The sequence below is a fragment of the Ursus maritimus genome, unplaced genomic scaffold, assembly GCF_017311325.1.
Source record: "Ursus maritimus isolate PB19 unplaced genomic scaffold, ASM1731132v1 scaffold_34, whole genome shotgun sequence".
NCBI classification, from domain to species: Eukaryota; Metazoa; Chordata; class Mammalia; order Carnivora; family Ursidae; genus Ursus; species Ursus maritimus.
In genome coordinates, this window is record NW_024426008.1 from 6,741,870 (window position 1) to 6,760,543 (window position 18,674).

Sequence of the window (18,674 nt, forward strand, 5' to 3'; positions counted from 1 at the left end):
ATTTTGTCCAATGAGAACGTGCATGCTTGTTTCAGACCTTCCCATCATTTACAAGCATAACCTCCAATACGGTGCAAATCCCTGAACTCCATAGTTGCCAGCATTCACTTCCTGAAATGAACAGTGAAAGAAATGTTATGTATAGTTTGGGAAGCTCATCTCTTCACAAGAGGTGTTGTCCTTAGGATGGGGAGTCAGAGTCCTTTGTTTAATGCGACTAGTGACTCCTCACCACCAGCGTGGTGGGTCTTGCTCTCCTTCTAGAACCTGCAGTGCCTCCCAGATTTCCCCACTGAAATGTCTCTAACAGCTGAAGGAGTCAACACTTGACCCTAGAGAAGCCTGGTTTTTGGTTTTTGGCTTTGGGTTCTTTTTTTTTTTTTTTTTTTAAAGATTTTATTTATTTATTCGACAGAGATAGAGACAGTGAGAGAGGGGACACAAGCAGGGGGAGTGGGAGAGGAAGAAGCAGGCTCATAGCAGAAGAGCCTGATATGGGGCTCAATCCCATCACGCCAGGATCACGCCCTGAGCCGAAGGCAGACGCTTAACCACTGTGCCACCCAGGCGCCCCTTGGCTTTTGGTTCTGAGTGGCCTTGAACCAATTAAATTATCCCCAGCCATTAGTTTGAACTTACCTTGGTTCATATAGGTCCAAGTTCCAAGTCGTCTGCTGAAAAAACCTTAAATAGTAACTTATTCATTGTATTATATAAGCTAATATTCCTTTTTTTTGAATTAGAACAATTCCATGGAGCAGTTTTTCTCCTGCTTATGATTTTTATGATCAAAACTTTCATTCCCTAGCTTTGTTTTTTTTGTTTTTACATGAAAACTGACCAGATATGTTACACACTGAAATTATCAAGAGCTTATAAAGCATGCCTTCTCTGTTGACATCTAGTTTTTTTTACTGGAAAGTTTAATCTATCCCTGGCAACTCTACCATACATTTCTGTTTAATGGCTTTGGTCACAGAAAAGAAATTTACATTTTTGACCGGAAAAAGCACCTCGCTGGTGGAGTGTTGTCAAACTAAACAAGGGGGTAGGGGGTAGTTATTTCTGTGCCATCGTGAGATGCACATTTGGCCACTGCTGGCTGCCTCTGTGGCATCTTTGGAAACAACGTTAGAAAGGATTATGTTGACATAATGGGACACTTGTTCAGGTGTTTGGTGCCGTTGCACGAAACTGTGTTAGTATAGGTGTTACTGTGTTCCCTTTATTTATTTTCCCCCAAAGTGTCTCTCTGTATTTGTCTGACAGTTTGTACATAGAGCATATCTTTGATCCAGAAGCATCACCGTGGCTTTTGCCTCTGGCTTGTATGGCTAGTACACCCAAATTGATTTGGAGATTGCATAGGTGCCTCGGATAGACAAAGCAATCATCTTTATTTGAACCTGGATAAATAGTTTGTCAACGAAATCCAAGTCAGAGACTTAGAGCTCTGGTGAGCAATCTTCTTTGAAGAAAAGCTACTTAAAAGCTCTTTCAGCTGCATTGGTGGGAAATCATTATCACCAACATTTCATTTCAGGGAAGGTATTCTCAAAGTGTATTTTTGATAAAAAAAAAAAAAAAATTAATGTTTTTAACCTAGACTTAGTGTGACACATTCACATTCACATTCTTGTGCAACTAACTCATCTTGACTCAATTTTTCCTTTGAGGGCTTTTAAAATCACAACTACACAGTCCTCCTTTTTCTTTTTTTATGTATCCTGACACATTGGATGATATTTTAATTTCATCATGGAAAAGAATGTTGGATAAGGAGACATTTTTCACTGTTAACTTTTAGCCTCATGCATTTTCATAATTTATTTTTTCCACTTGCTGCTTTATATGACATATGTGACATTTGATTATTTAATACCAAATGTGATTTGCATAAACCCAAGTCACACAACCCTCTTGCTGAAGATAAAATTGAGGTTAAAAGATAAAGATTTATTTTCATATTTGTACAGTGATAGGCTTCAGAGTGAAGGCTTTTGTGGGCTTTTATTGTATATGTGTGTAAGAAATTTCATATGTATATATTAAGTAGGCCTATGAGTATTGAATAATTGTTTCATGATTTTGATTTATATGGTTTACATTTTCATAGTATCAGCTATATTTCGTTTATACTGTTTATTTCTCTTCAAACCATTAATAATTATACCATAAAGTGTAATTTTTATAGCAATGCAAATGTCTAAGGAACTTACAAATATTTTCTGCATTGTAAATTCAATAAAGCACGCTTGCTTTGGCCTTTGGGGTGTTTCCTTCAGCTTTCCTGCAGCATCCCTGAAGTAACTTTAATTCTAGGATGTGCCTGCATGAAACCTTGCCTCTGGAACTTGTCTTTTCCGGCCTGTGCAGCTGGCTGGAGAAAAGAATGAACGCATGGCGTGCGGTGCTGCGGCACAGCCATGTCCTCTTGGCCAGCGGGGCATCGGGTCGACCGGCTTGGGGTGGGACAGCCTGAAACAGTGAGGCTTTTGTAGAAAAATTTCAGGACGTGTCCTGGCCATCCTCATGACCTCAGGGGTTAGTCCTTTTCTCTGACACCCATTCCGCTCCTTCCAACCCCCACACTGCCTAGCCAGCTCCTGCTTATCCTTCTGTTTTAGCTGCAAATCACTTCCTCCAGGAAGTGCACTCTGAGCACTAGGCTGTGCTCACGCATGCACAAGGTAGGCACGTATGAGACACACGTGCACAGGTGCACACACATGTGCACGCACACACACACACAACCTACTACTGTTTTAAAAAAAGATGTTTTGAATCACCATTGATTGCATTGGTTTTGTTCAGGACTCTAGGAACTGCCATCAATGAGTAGCAGGACTCAAATTTACCAGATTTCTTGGGGGATGGGGCTTTGTAGAGGATTCACTTTGACATAAGTTCGTTGACTACTTCCCATATATATTCTTGGTATTTTGATGGACATGAAGTTGCATATCACAGGGGATACGATATTGTGTAGATGGATTGAAAGAGGAGGAAATCAGTGAGAGAAAAATGGTCTGCAAGTTAAAATGGAAAATTGTGAATGGAGTCCTTACAGGTGTAGGACCTCCATTTATTAAGGGCTAATTGGATCAAGTAATTGAAGGGATGGAGAAAACTCCAGAGCTCTGATTGAGAGTGTGAATCTAAATGACAGTAGACGTGGTGGGTAATGGGGTTCTTGAACTAAATAGAAAGTAACCTTTATGTTTATACCATGACAGGTAGCCTGTTGAGAAAGATCTCCGGTGGATATATCTAACCATCCGCAAGATGGAAATTAATTCCCAGGAAAGCATATTATTTTGCAAGCTTTAAAGTAAAAATAACATCTTTTCTTTCCAGATCTAGATGTTAAGATATGTTTTCATAGCTGAAAATGGAAAACAGGCAAAAATGCCTCAACTCAAAACTGCAGGGTAAGGTGAATTTTCAAATGCAAAATTCTAGAAATAGTTACCTGAGTTGCTTTATTTTTTTCTGCATCTGGATATCAAGTTTGTGAATTTATATTTCTTAAATTTCAGTAGAACAGGGGTTTAGTTGTGAGGTCCTTTAACTTGTTACCTCTCAGGCTGGCAGTTCATGAGCCACATTTCATAGCATTTGACATACTTTTGTAGAGTTTCTCACTGTACCTTTGGATTTTGACTTTCTGAAAAATTTTCCCTGCATGTTTTCTGGCACATCTTCCCATTGTTGTGCAGCAGGGCAGAACTCAAGAGCTGGATGAAGATCCCATCAGGGGTTCCAGTGTCATTTTGGGGGTTCTTTAACTCACCACAACTATTTTCTTTTCTTGATTAGTCATTCCAGAAACAGATGTTTTCCCTCTTAGATGAAGTCCCCAAACTTTCCATGATCTCTGAGGCCCTCTGTGATCTGGCTCCTACCTGTTCACTCACTATGATTCTAGACACTGGGGATGGAGAGTGAATAAAGAATACTCAAGCAGATTACATTCTGGTGGGGGTTGACAACAAGTTTGTAAACAAATGAAGATCCACTTTCTGCTTTCTCCTCCCCTTTTCCCACCCCAAATAGCAGATTACATTCTGGTGGGGGTTGACAACAAGTTTGTAAACAAATAAAGAAGATCCACTTTCTGCTTTCTCCTCCCCTTTCCCCACCCCAAAGTCTACATTTGGGCTCAGGAAACTCTGTTCTCAGACATGCCATACCCTCTCACCCCCACCCTTTACGCAGGCTCTGCTTTCTGCCTGGAGCACCATCTGTCTGCTCGTGTCCATTTGCCTACCCAATTCCTGGACACCCAGGGTCTCTTGGTTCCTCCCAGCAGGTTCCTCAGACCCTGAAGTCTGAGCTAGAGCCTCTCCTCCATGATGTCTCCCTGTAGTGCCCATCATAGCACTTCATCAGTGGTTGCAGTGATCAGCTGACTTGTGTACCTGCCATGCTGGAGGATTTCTGCCTCCCGCAGCCCTTTAAACTTGACTGAGTGGAAGTCAACTTTCTCCACCCTGGAGTACACTTCAGTGGGCTCATGACTTTTCTGATTCCTCTGGATCAGGGTCTCAGCTTTCCTATGCCACAGCCTCCTTTGAAGCCCAGGAACCCCTCAGAATAATGTTTCTAATAAAGGAAACCAATGCTATTGAAAGACTATTCCCAAGATATTTTTAAAATTTTGTGATAATATAATATTTGTACTTCTTTATAGGCACAAGATCTGGTGATAGAGCTAATAGGCACCATACTTATGATGTAGTCAGGAAAGTAAACTATTTAGAGATGTCTATACCAACCTAGAGTAAATTACGAATATCCGTGGTTTTGTTGATGGCACAGTCACAGGTACCAATGATAGTATTGCATTTTGTTGTCAGCATTTTATATGAAATGAAATGCTAAATTTCCGTTAAAGTTTAGTTAGTGAAAATAAACATGTAATTTTCATCCCAAGTTAGAAATATGGATTTCTACCCTTAATGGCAATGAGCCCATGGCCCTAAGTAAGAACCTCTGGCCTTGGATAAGAAGATATATTCAGATGAGAATTCTCATAAAGTAATCAAAACTCCCAAGTTTGACTTAGTGGTGTTAGTCTTCTCTCTGCTCCAGCTCAGGCTTGCTTCATCCTGGAAGCCTGGCATGGGAAAAGGGGCTTGGTTGCCCTGGTCAATCCTGCACCCCTGATGTACTACTTATGACTGATACACTCTCCAAGGCTCCAGGGAAGGGAAACATGGTGCTTACACCATGGATACAGTTTTACATGTTAGCAAGATAAATCTCAAAGAAGAAAAGGGATGCCTGCGGCCAGCCATTCTCGACCATCAAGTGCACTAAATTTTAAGGATAAAATGTGACCCTTGCAAGAATGTGTTGGAGCCCACCTCCTGGCTCAAAACTGCAGTTCTGAAACTGGCCTGATTTAATGATTCCTCTTATAGCCATGAATACTGGCTTAGGAAGGAAGGAAGGTATAGAGCCCTTAAACCCTCAATATAAAAGCAAAAATAAAACAAGTTGACAGCAAAACCTCCACAGGTTGGCACATGGTACATAAGACTGAGGATAAGATCGAGTTAAGAATCAGAAATACTGAATGTTTTCTGGGGTGAGATATAAATTTTCTCCTCTCCAAGTACCATTAAAACTAGAGTCATACGGATTTTCTTTTTGATAGTTAGACCCACAACGACAGAAGACAATACAACAAAATTGTGAAGCTTCAAAGTAGAAGGAAAACTGAGAACTGAATTAACCTAAGGAAGCTGAATCCTAAACCAAGAGTGGGAGAAAGCTGAGAATAATCTAGATTTACATTGTGAATTTCCCAAAAGGCTGAGGAACTAGGGAAGCAGGTAGCTCTGTAACTGGTGGTAGGAGGGAAGGTGGGGTGAAAGCAGTTCTATTTGTGAGTATTGTTCTCCCATGCTATGCCACTACTACCCAGACCAAAGTCTGGAGACGTATTTTCTGGAGTAAAACATAGCTGCTAGATTGGGGGATGGATGCCAGGCACAGTTGAGTGTTGGTACTATTCAAAAAACGGGAATTAAGTGACAATACACATTCTGGGGGCTTGGTGCCAAAAGCCAATATTCCCCACTCAGCTTTCCAGACACTGACACCTTTATCTTACCAAGATTGGAAGACTTTTCCCTGGAGTATGAGCAGCCAAGAGGGAAGACCTTAAGATACTGACATCAGATGTCCTTCCAGCAAAACCAACCCTCCCCCATCACCGCACAGTACACTTCAAAGTTGGCAAGTCACTCCCTACACTTGCCATCAGGATTTTAGCTCCCCTGAACAATCCAAGGATCACCAGATATTTGTGGCAAGTCTCTAGCATGGAAAAAGGAGACCAAATAAGAAAGAAAAATACCAGCTTGGGTAAATGGAGCCCATGCAGAGAAAAGAAAAACAACAACAACATACTATCATGAATATAGAGAGATAGACAAAACTATTTGCAGCCATGAAACAAGAACAAGGTACTATCAATAAGAAACATTTAAAGAACAAAAGTAAGCTCTTAGTAATTAAAAACGGGAGAAGTATAAAAAATAAATAATACAGAGTCAGTAATAATAAGGTCAGTAATAATGACATTTTTAAGATATTCAAGGTCTCAAAAACCTTATCTCTCACACACTATATACCTTTTCAAAGAAGCTCGGGAAGAACTTGCTCCAACAAAGGAAGAGTATGTGACACTGAATACAGGAGATAAGACGGTCTGCACAGGATGGTATAAAGTCCAATCCCCAGGGAGACAGACAGTGAGGGAAGATCCCAGGCTGAGAGTCGTCACCAGTTGTAGAGGATACTGGTCCAGATTGGAGCAGAGTGACTTAAGAGAACTGTCACCCCAGGGTGCCATTACATCATCTTTTTATCTGAGGACAGAATGGCAGGGTCAACCTGGCCCCAATCCCCATCTGTGTCCTTCTGTCCTTGCCTCGTGCTCGTGAAGTTCCTGCTTGTTCCTTTATGCCCTGCTGCTTGGATTAGCTGCTTATTCCACTCCACAGGAATATTCTGTTTTTACCTCTCCTGGGAGATGCTGGAAGACCAGAGGGAGCAAGGGAAAAAAGGGGGGGGGGGAGGAAGGAAGAGGGAGAGAGAGAGAGAGAGAGAGAGCGCGCGCACGAGTTTTACACTCTCCCTGTCTCTATTTGCTGCAGACACCCAGTACCCAGCTCGCACTAGATCCTCCCAGATTGCCAGTCTTTGGTAAACCCTGTTTCCAGAAACCAACTCATCAGATTTTCAAATAATATACCCAGAAGAAGGGAGGGAAGGAGGTAAGAAGGAAGGAAGGAGGAAAAGATGGAAGGAGAGAGAAAAAAGAGGAAGGTTACTGTAATATGGAACACAATTTTAAAACATTCTCTAATGTAAATATTTGAATTTCATTAACAAGTTTTCAATTACTTGTTTATGTTTTTTATAACTACAGACAAAAGGGTCTTCACAACAGTATTTTAAATGTCTTGAGTAAATGCCATGCTGGGTAATTCAGATGATCAGAACCAGTGGTAGACATTTATCCCTTCCTTTCTTACCAGCATCTGAACACCCTTCTTCTTTACTAGGAATCCCATACCATGTGAATGTTAGTGAGAAACAAAACCCCATAGATCCTGAGAGAAGTTGAAAGGAACAGATATTCCCTGTCCCATCCCCTAAATCCCAGGGCAGAGGTATATAAGCTAGACTTAGCTTATCACTGCCTTCCTACCCAGCACTGTGCTCTAAAGGAATGACAGAGACCTGAAGATGGTTAAGAAACTGCTCACACCACAGTAATGGACCCCAGACCCTTTGGGGCATGGCCTGGGCTGTACTCCCCAGGTCCTAGCCTCCCTTGGTTTCTGCTTATCATCTATGATCCACGCTGGATTCTTGAGCCTTCTTATTGATTCTGTGTTACCCATGATCTTTGGATAAGATAATTTACTGCTAAGGTTCAAAAATTAAAAAGAATGTAAAATGCAATTAATCCATTAATCTTTCCAGATTGCTTACATGTGGCATCTCTAAATTTTGATCTCAAATTCCAAAATAGCTTATCATGTGTATTATGTCTTGTTTTTCTATTCCATTTGACAAATTATCACCAATTTATGACTGAAAAGAACACTAATTTATTATCTTATAGTTCTGTAGGCCAGAAGTATAAAAATAGGTTTCATGGACTAAAATCAAGCTGTCACTAGGCTGTCATTCCTTCTAGAGGCTCTAGGGGATAATCCATCCATTGTCTTTTCCAGCTCCTAGAGGCTGCTTGAATTCCTTGGCTCATGGAATGACATCATTCCCCCATCCCCTCCAGCAATGACATCATTTCAGCTTCCTTTCCTCTGGTTCTGACTATCCTCCCTTGCCCACGTTGGGCGCCAAATGATGAGGACATGGGATACACGTGAGGTTCAGTGGGGTGGAGTCCGGAGCCGATGACCAAGAAAGAATTCTTGAGGCATCTTTGGTGCAGAATGGTGGTTTATTAAAGCACGGGGACAGGACCCGTGGGCAGAAAGAGCTGCTGCACCGGCACTGTGACAGGTGGCTGTTATATACCATGGGGTTAGGGGAGGTAAGGAAAAGGGAGGTTGAGAAAATACTTTCATATGTTAAAGAAGACTCACAAGATACCAGAGTCCTTGCCATTGTCAAGTTAAGGTTGTTTACCCCTCTAGTAAGGCATTAACACGAAGATAGTTGGGCACTTCCTGGAGACTGAAGATTATAAGGACATTTAATTGTATCTACATTCTCTTCCAGAAGCTAGGTTATTGGTAGAAATGCTTCTGTTCTTGTAAACTGCTAAGACATTTGTAAACTGAGGGAGACTTAAGTCTTGCAGGATTGTGGTATCTATAGGTTAACTATTTCTTTGTCCTTTAGGGCAGGCAGGAGTGCCTGAGGAATGTCACGCACAACCCATGGGGGGGGGGTGCGGGGTGTCAGTTTCTGCTTTGTCCTCAGCTTGCCTTCTGTTCCCTCATCACATGTAAGAACCCTGTGGTTACATTGAAATGACCTCAATAATCCAGGACACTCTCCATGTCAAGATCATTAATCACATCTACAAAGACCCTTTTGCCAATAAGGTAACATATTTACAAGTTTTGTGGATCAGTGCTTTGGTAGGCCATCATTATTCTGTTGACTGTGACATCCACAATACTTTTGTACCATTATCTTTTTCTTTTCACAGTTTGCAAGTATCAGGTGGCTTAAAATAAGAAAGGAGAATGCTTGACTCTTGAGTAGTTTGCCTTTTAATCTTTTAATTTGGAAAACCTAAATAAATAAGTACATAACCCAAAATTTTCACTTTTTAAAAAATATGTATGTGGGTGATTTAAGAAAAATTCCTAAATGCTCTCAGAAAACAGAAAATGAACTTTTATCATTTCAAATGTTAAGTTTATCTAAATGGCCACAACTTGACATAGAGTTGGCCAATTAAACATTTATACAGCACTGATTACGGGGAGTACCCTTTGACAGTCTGGGCAGAAAGAAAAACAAAAAAGGTATAGTCCCTCTTCCTGAAAAATGTATCATTTAGTTGAAAAGATCACAAAAGAGGCCATCGCCTCAGTACTGGAAGATGTGGTTTTGGAATGTAAGTGAGGTTTGCTGGGTTGGTGTCCACAGCTGACAACCAAGAAAGAATTCTTGAGACGTCTTTGGTGCAAAACGGTGGTTTATTAAAGCACGGGGACAGGACCCGTGGGTAGAAAGAGCTGCTGCACCGGGATTGTGAGGGGTGGCTGATTATATACTATGGGGTTGGGGGAGGTAAGGAAAAAGGGAGGCTTCAAAAGGATTTTCATATGCTAAAGAAGATTCACAGGATACCAGAGGCCTTGCCATTGTCAAGTTAAGGTTGTTTTTCCCTCTAGCAAGTCATTAACATGAAGATAGTTGGGAGCTTCCTGGAGAAACATTACATTCTGCCCCTTCAAGTATCCGTCAATGGGCTGCAGGTTATAAGGACATTTAATTGCATCTACATTCCCTTCTGGAAGCTGGACCATTGATAGAAATGGTTTGTTCTTGTAAATTGCTAAGACATTTGTAAAATGAGGGAGACATACGTCTTGCAGAGATTGTATCTCTATAAATTTAACTATTTGTTTTTCCTTTCCTTAGCTTTAGGGCAACCAGGAGTGCCTGAGGAATGTCACATATATCCCATGGGGGGGGGGGGCAGAGTTGTGGGGTGTCTGCTTCTGCTTTGTCCTCAGCTTGCCTTCTGTTCCCTCTTCACTAGAGAAAATGGAACCACTGGAAATTCCAGCTGTGTAGCAAGGGAGAATGTGCATTCCCACGGGTTTCTCTGTCAGCTACTGGGTTGATGTGTACTTTGTCCTCTTACCATTTTGGAGGCTGTTCAAATGGCTATAAACAGATATGGCCCTTTGAGGAGTTTAAAACTCCTGAGATTGTAGACTTGATGGAATTTCAATGGGAACACTGAGCAAGTACAAGATGAATTACTAAAAACATACATCATAGCATGTAAAACTGACCTCGTGCACATGGTCTATCCTAAGGGGTGCGAGATATTTACCAGATCGTACCAATGGAGTGTCAAGCAGACCGGTGGTCAGCTCAGATCTGGGCAAGTCACAAAGAGGATGTATGTTTCTTATTGTAGATAGGAAGACTTGTATTTCCTAAGTGTTTTTTTTGTGTCCTACAAGCTTTCTACAGATTTTCTCATGTTATCCTTGCAGTAACTCCTGTTTTAGCAGATGAGGAAATGGGTGTAACCAAGCGAGTGACTTAGCTAAATGGATTCGGGGGCTAAATGACAGAGTTGGGATTCCAACCCAGGTCTGTTTGAGCCTTTCCACGATAGCACCCTATCTCAGACAATATAAGTCTCAAAGGTCACCCAAATTTATTGAGTCTAAATGGTCTTGGAGAAGAAAATATGTCACTTTAAAAAAAGGCACAGGAACAGGAAACATCTTTTCTTTCTATTGCCTTGACTCACTGAGCCCAGAAGGAACAGATAACATTGTACTGTGGCTGCTGTTCTGATTCAAATTCAAGAAGCCAATCGAGTGGCTTTTTCCCTGTGGCAGGCCAGGCCTTGTTTTCAGATGAGGTTGGTTTGTATGGGGTTTTTCTCCCTCAGTCCTAAGTATTGGATGCCTTCAAGTTCTCCTAAGAACTGTTTCTTGATTTCCCAACTGGATAGTGAGCAGAAGAAACACTGTCCTCTCTGTGGACCCAATCCAGTGAGTGGACATCCAGGATAGAATTAATACCAGTGCTGAGAGGGATTTTAGAGATTATCCATGCTAAGCACTTCTTTTTTTTTTTTTTTTTTAAAGATTTTATTTATTTATTCGACAGGATAGAGACAGCCAGCGAGAGAGGGAACACAAGCAGGGGGAGTGGGAGAGGAAGAAGCAGGCTCATAGCAGAGGAGCCTGATGTGGGGCTCGATCCCATAACGCCGGGATCACGCCCTGAGCCGAAGGCAGACGCTTAACCGCTGTGCCACCCAGGCGCCCCTTTGCTAAGCACTTCTGTAACCAAACCAACGTGATTTCACTCCTTGGTGAGTCAGAAACTGTACCATGTTGAATTGTTGCACAAAGAAAACTATTTGCAGCAAATATGGAGACCACAGGGAATGACTTCCAAAGCTGTGACTAACTGAGCAAGGGTGGGTGGGTTCCTTTTATTTAGGGTTAGGATGAATATTTATATAGAGAAGCCTTGCCATTGTATGTAGAGGCAGGCAGAAGGTCGTGCACACACCTTAAGGAAACATTCCTATACACACACACACACACACACACACGTAGTATGTTATGTAAATGAGGCTTGTGTTCTTCCCGGGGCAGAGATTTTAGTATTACAGTGAGGTAAAGGTAGTTGTTGGTCATTCTAGAGGTCACTCCATGGTCCATATGTGCAGGCGTGAGTCAGGGGTTAAGCTCAAACTGGTCTGGGTGGTCTGGACCGGCTAGAGGGTCTGTCGAGTCAGTCACCAGGGCTCCAGGGGCAGCTTCACTTTCCATCTGCCTAAGAGATACACTAGAAAGAAGAGCTAAGGAAAAATGTGGGACAAAGGTCAAGGAGTACTAGCAGGTGGGCAGTAAATACCCATACTCCGGGTATTTAATGCAAAGTACTCGCCATCAGGTAATTTTTTTTAAAAGAAAGCCGTGTAATGCAAAGATTAGGAAATTAACTACTGGTCTTAGGGGGAAAGAACTGTGCATGTGAACCAGTTATATGAAGGAATATAAATCACATAGAAACTGATCAGAATGTAAATTCAAAAAACCTACTCGAGGTGGCTTTTTTCCCACTGATATGATACATCAAGGCTTATGAAATATCCAGTTTTTTCCTTTCTTTTTTCCATCCCTCCTTCCTTCCTTTTTAAATTTCCTTCCTTCTCTTCTTTCAGTGAAGTATGTACTTACTTATTTTTTTTCCATTAAGTCATTGTTGTGGGTTGAATTGTATCCCACTAAAATAAATGTTGACATCCTAAACTTTGGTACCAGTGAATGTGACCTTACTTGGAAATAGGGTCTTTGCAGATGTACTCAGATTCAGATGAGGTCATACTTACGAGGGTGGTCCCTAATCCAATGTGTCTGGTGTCCTTATAAGGAGAGAAGACAGACACAAAGGAAGAACTTCATGTAATGATGGAGTCTGAGATTAGAGAGATGTGTCCACAAGCCAAGAAACACCAAGGATTTCCAGCAACACCAGAAGCTAAGATGAAGGTATAGGACAATTTCTCCCCTAGAACCTTTAGAGAAAACATGATCCTACCAACACCTTGATTTTGGACTTCTGGCCTCCAGAACTGTGAGAGAATAAATTTATGTTGTTTTAAGCCACCTAGTTTATGGCAATTTATTACAGTTGCCCAAGAAAAATAATACAGTCACCAAACATTTCCAGAATTCCTGCTATATATATATGTATATGTATATGTATATGTATATGTATATGTGTGTGTGTGAATATATATATATATATATATATGTAGCATTGAGTAGGGTGTGTGGGGGGGGGGAGAGAAAGAAACAGGTGAATGTGATAACAATTTTTTAACCTCTAGGAACTCACAGTCTAGCAGTCAATTTAGGAACCTTAGTGATTGCCCATCCCACCCACAGGTATATCCACTTTTCAGAACAGGCAATCAAGGCCAGGTGACACCTATGGCGACACCTTTGTGTTAAACTTTCAATGCAAGGGATTGATCATAGGCAAAACTGTGAGGAGAAGAAATGTAAGTCTTTAGAATCAGGCAATAATTTAGATTGGCTTCAGAGAACTGAAAGCAAAAATTTTATAATTATAAGAACAATGGTAATATGAAGGGTTGTGTTTTGGGTTATTTTGGGGTCCTTGGTCAAGATGAATTAGAACTGAATAAATCAAACAGAAGAGGGAAGGAAAATTCTCTTTGAAATACTAGCCAGAATCCAAGGGGAAAATATGGTATGGAGATCATTGGCTCTCAAGGACCTGAATACACATCTTCTTTCACCTGGAAGTTTCCCTTTTACAGATATATTCACACACATGCAAAATGTGTATAATGGTGACGTTATCTGCTATAGCAAAGTTTGGAATGGGAACTAAATAAACAATTATAAAATGGGTTAAATAAATTATGGTGTGCCTGTACAATGGAATATTATGTAGCCTTCAAGAAGAATGACCCAGCTCTGCATATACTACTATGGAACCATTTCTAAGACATTGTTAAGTGAAAAAGAAAGATATAGACTGATACGTATGATATGGTTTGTGATATAAAGGTTATAGATACATATATGCTTATATAGGTACAGGCTACCTGTAGAAAGATCCAGAAGAAAATCAAGGGAAGAAAATTGGGGAGCTAGGAGACAAGGGTGAGAAGGAGCTCACCCCTCAGTATACCCTTTGGAGCATTTCGGGGTTTACTTCATGTGCATGTATTACCCATTTAAAAAAATAATCACAAAGCAAAAAGAAAACCCAGCTAAACAAAATACCGGTGGTCTTGGTGCTGGCAAAAACGGCCCTTCTGCCCCTCTATTCCTATCTGCTTGGCTCATCTTCTCTGGCTTGCTGGCCTTTTGGATCCTCACCCTGGCTCTCTCTTGACTCCCAATATCCACCACCAGCCTCCTTTGTCCTGACAACCCACTTTAGACAGACTCCTCTGGCTTCTATCTCTGGCACCTCTCTTGGGCATGGTGCCATGAATGTTCTCGGGCTCTCTGGAGCTCAGCGTGCTGGAGCTCGCCAGCTCCTGCCCAGGCCAGCCAGGTCACTAGACAGCATGCACCTGGCTGCAGACACTGCCTAGGTATGAGAAGGGAATGGTCTCCATGGTTGTCCGTTGTCTGGATTAGTAGTGCGGCTGCCTCTAATGACATTTTACCTTCGGTAGGCCCAGAATATGTGGTTCCTTCATTCACTTGTTCCTTCATTGGTTGATTTGTGGGTTCTTTGTTCATTCTTTTGTTTATTTAATACTTCTGAACCTGATAGATAATATTAGGGGTGTGCCAGGGGAAAGATTTCATAACCTTCTACTTTCCTTTTCCCCAACCCCATGGATAATTTAGATTTTATTATGTCCTGATAGCATAAGATTTAATAATTAAAGCAATGAACATGTTGTATGCAGAGTGGCAGCTTCTGGGAATTACAATTAAATGACCTCCCTTTCACCCTCACCAGAAAGGATCTAAAAGGTACAACAAAGAGACATTTAGTTTAATGACATTTGCAGATGAGCCTTATTTCCCTTGGCTGAAAAAAAATTTTTTTTTGGAACCAGTAAAATCCTTATTATTGAAGCTTTTTAGTGTTCCAGTTCTCCCAGAGGACATCTTAGGGAGAACAATGAATGCCTGTAGGCAATTGACCACTTTCCATCTTCAGCCACCAGGGATCTTGGGTGAGGTTAGAAGTGCTGCCAGGAACTCCATCAATATTGAAAATGCCTCTGGCTTGATTAAGCTTCGGAAATACCTTCATTGATCCTATTCAAATATTTATTGAACATCTCCCTCAGACAGGGTATACTAATTGACCTCAGAAAAGTCACCTTCGCCCAAGGCCTGAGAGGGGAAGGCACACATGAACACGGGTCAGGAAAAGGAAATTCCTGGTGGGGTGGCTGAAGAATGGGCTGGCTCAGCTCCAGAGAAGGATCCAGGGGAAAAAGTCATTAGGTCCCAGAACACGGATGGGGCTTATAGCTCCTGTTATCAGAGGTGTTCTGACCTGAATGGTCATCCAAGCAGTAAAGGAAGGCTACAGAGTGGCAGCCAGAATGGTCCTCAGGAAGGCAATGGCTTTCATTAAGTGGAGGAACCATCATGAACAACCCCACAGAAAAAAGCGCAGGTTTTTTGAGTTGCCTGCTCTATAGGAAGTGTTCTTTAATGAGGTAGTTTAATAGTTTAGTGTTTAAGAGAGTACAGACTCTGAAGACAGACTAACTACCTGGGTTTTGTTTCAGGCTCTCCCTATAAGTTTGCTTAACTTCTCGGAACCACTGTCTTCATCTGTAAAATGGGGGTATGAGAGTATCCACCATGTAGGCTTGTTTGAGGACTAAATGAGTAAAGCACTAAGATAGTAAAGGAACCATAATAAGTACTCGAAAATGGAAACAGTTATTTTAACTGTGCCCTTTTGAAAATGACCATGTCTTCCAATGAGTGGAATTATTAATTCACCTAGTTTTGAATTTTGTTCTTGAATGGGTAATAAGCTTTTCGTGCTGCGAAATACACTTTCCCTCCTTTTGTGCCTTTTCTCTGTTGTCCTTTCCACATCACTTTTTGATCTCAGGCAAATGACGCAAATGACGGCAGCCACGTGGTCTGTCATCCCCAGAGTGAGAACATAGGTGTGCTCCGCAAATTTGAAGAGCAGCCCATCGTTATTGGCTTAAAATGTCACAAAGAGATTGCAGCTGAAAATCCCTGAGCTCTTGAATGATTCCTCTCAGATTTCTGCCCCTTTCGTATTAAAAGTATCATTGAGGGGCGCCTGGGTGGGTCTGTCAGTTAAGAGTCTAACTTTGGCTCCACTCATGATCCTGGGGTCCTGGGATCAAGCCCCATGTTGGGCTCCCTGCTCAGTGGATAGTCTGCTTCTCCCTGTCCTTCTGCCCCTCCTCCCACTCTCTCTCTCAAATAAATAAAATCTTAAAGAAAGTATTATTGATAATGTTGACTAAACCATTATCTTTCCCAAAACTTGCCTAAATGATCTTTTCCCTGAACCTGTGTGTTCCTTGTATTAATCGGTTGAAAATAACTTCCTCATGAAATACAGATCCTACGAGTGTATTCAAAATGGTTTGCATTGTATACAAGTTGACATTGCCTGAGGAGAAAGTCAAAGACATTGCCATCAACAACAAAAGAATTTTGAATGTGCCCTCATAATCGTGACAGTTAAGAATATTCCCGTCAAATTCTCTCATTTGCCGAACTTAGGCTTTCACCAAGTCGTCATTGGCCTTGTCCTTCTTTCTATCCCCACAATACACCTCCTGGCTTCTGAGTCAAGCCTGAATAAGTTCTGAATACATTTTATTTTTGCAATTGAATTGTAGTTCTGACCAGATGGACCTATTCAGACTTTCGTAACAATCCACTTCCCAATGATTTTCTGTCAATTCAGTTCAAGTTGCAAATGAAATGTAACCGTTGTGCTGAAAGTAACTGTTGAGAGAAAAGCATTTCCCAAGTGCCGGTTGCAACTATGACTTAAAGGGGCTCCCTTTTTAAGGCCAATAATTTTTCACCGAAAACACACAGGGTCATGCTTTTTTTTTCATAATGTACTTTGTTTCAGTGATTTGAGGGAATTTCAGTTCTTTGGGCCAGCAGGGTGCAGTAGAGAAAGGTCCCCTTTTAACAGCTGCCACAGGTCTTTCTGAATAGCAATGCGTCAGTTCTTCAGCATAACCTCTAGGTGGCAGTGCAGCCCAAGACAACGTGCCTAGTCTTCTGCTTCCTCCCCTCCCCCTCATTCTGGGTTGGCAGCACAGGTTGGATTGGCATGCAGGGAAAATAATCATTAAAAATAAATGCAATCAAAAGAAGTAGGTTATTATAGTGGCACATTGGAACTGCTTTAGTTAGAAGTCTGTCGGCCTCCCGTTAGAAATGTCGTTTGGGAAGAGTTTACCACTTGGCTGTGAAAATTTGCTAGAGGTTAAGAGTGACATTCTCTAGGTCTCAAACTTGTAGCCTATTTAATCCTGAGAAATCTGATTTCAGATGGTCGAGTGACTTTGAAGTAGCACGCAAAGACACACAGATGGATTTGTTTTTCTTAAGGCAATTCGTAACTGTTTTTGTAACCTTGGAATGCACTATGACCCAGTGACATGTTGTGGTTTTGTTGGCCAAATGAGGGTGTACGTCCTTAGTAGGATCTTGAGATTAAATTCTCAAAACTGATGTGTGAGCAGGGAAAATATTAGAAAGTGCAGCTTAGTTACACATTTGGGCCGGTTTAGCAACAACCCCCGCCTCCCACTTTATCTGAGGCCAATCCTTTCTCCTACTCCTTCTGACACCATGGGGTCTTCCACTTTAAAATGAGGAGCCACTCTCGATGAACATTATCATCCTTCCTGTGTCAGGATGTTTGGGGTTATGGTTCATTCGGTAACAAGCAACTCCCAAGTCTGAGTGATTTACCACCACCAAAAGGTATTCCCCACTCACACAATGTGTCTCACCTGCTCCACACTATCTCGGAAGTTCTACCGTCTTGTACCTGCACCAGGGGAATATGTGCCCTTGGGCTTTCTTTTCTACATTCTCTTCTGAAATGTTCGCATCACTTCTGCCCCATTCATGGCTTACAACTAGTTAGATGGATGCACTCAAGAGCAAGGGAGTGGGGGAAGTATTGGGTAAGCATCCCAGCCTCAAGCCTATGTCCCTTTTGGCTCAGTATTTCCTGATTGTATAATTCTGTTGGGCTGCTAGCTTATTTATAGTTTAATGCCCTCAACCATCAATACCAAGTGCATGTTAATTCCTCAAAAACTAAATTTAGGGGCGCCTGGGTGGCACAGCGGTTAATCGTCTGCCTTCGGCTCAGGGCGTGATCCCGGCGTTATGGGATCGAGTCCCACATCAGGCTCTTCCGCTATGAGCCTGCTTCTTCCTCTCCCACTCCCCCTGCTTGTGTTCCCTCTCTCGCTGGCTGTCTCTATCTCTGTCAAATAAATAAATAAAATCTTTAAAAAAAAAAACTAAACTAAATTTAATTGAATACCTTGATGAACTCTCAAACCCCCATCGAGATAAAGGCTATGAAATTTTTTCTGAGGACACTTACTCTCCTTTTGTAGGCAAAATTAATTGCGGCTTCTCTGTGGCACTTTGTTCATCCTGATGGTTTTACATTTGCCACAGTCCAATTTGTTGCTATTCTATCTACTCAGATGGAATATAATCTCTTCGATGGCAGGCTCTTATTTTTGTTTTTTAAAGATTGATTTATTTATTTGTGAGAGAAAGAGAGCACGAGTGGGAAGGGTAGAGGGAAAGGGAGAGAGAGACAGAATCTTAAGCAGATTCCATGCTGAACACGGAGCCTGACGTGCGGCTTGATCTCAAGACCCTGAGATCACGTCCTGAGCTGAAACC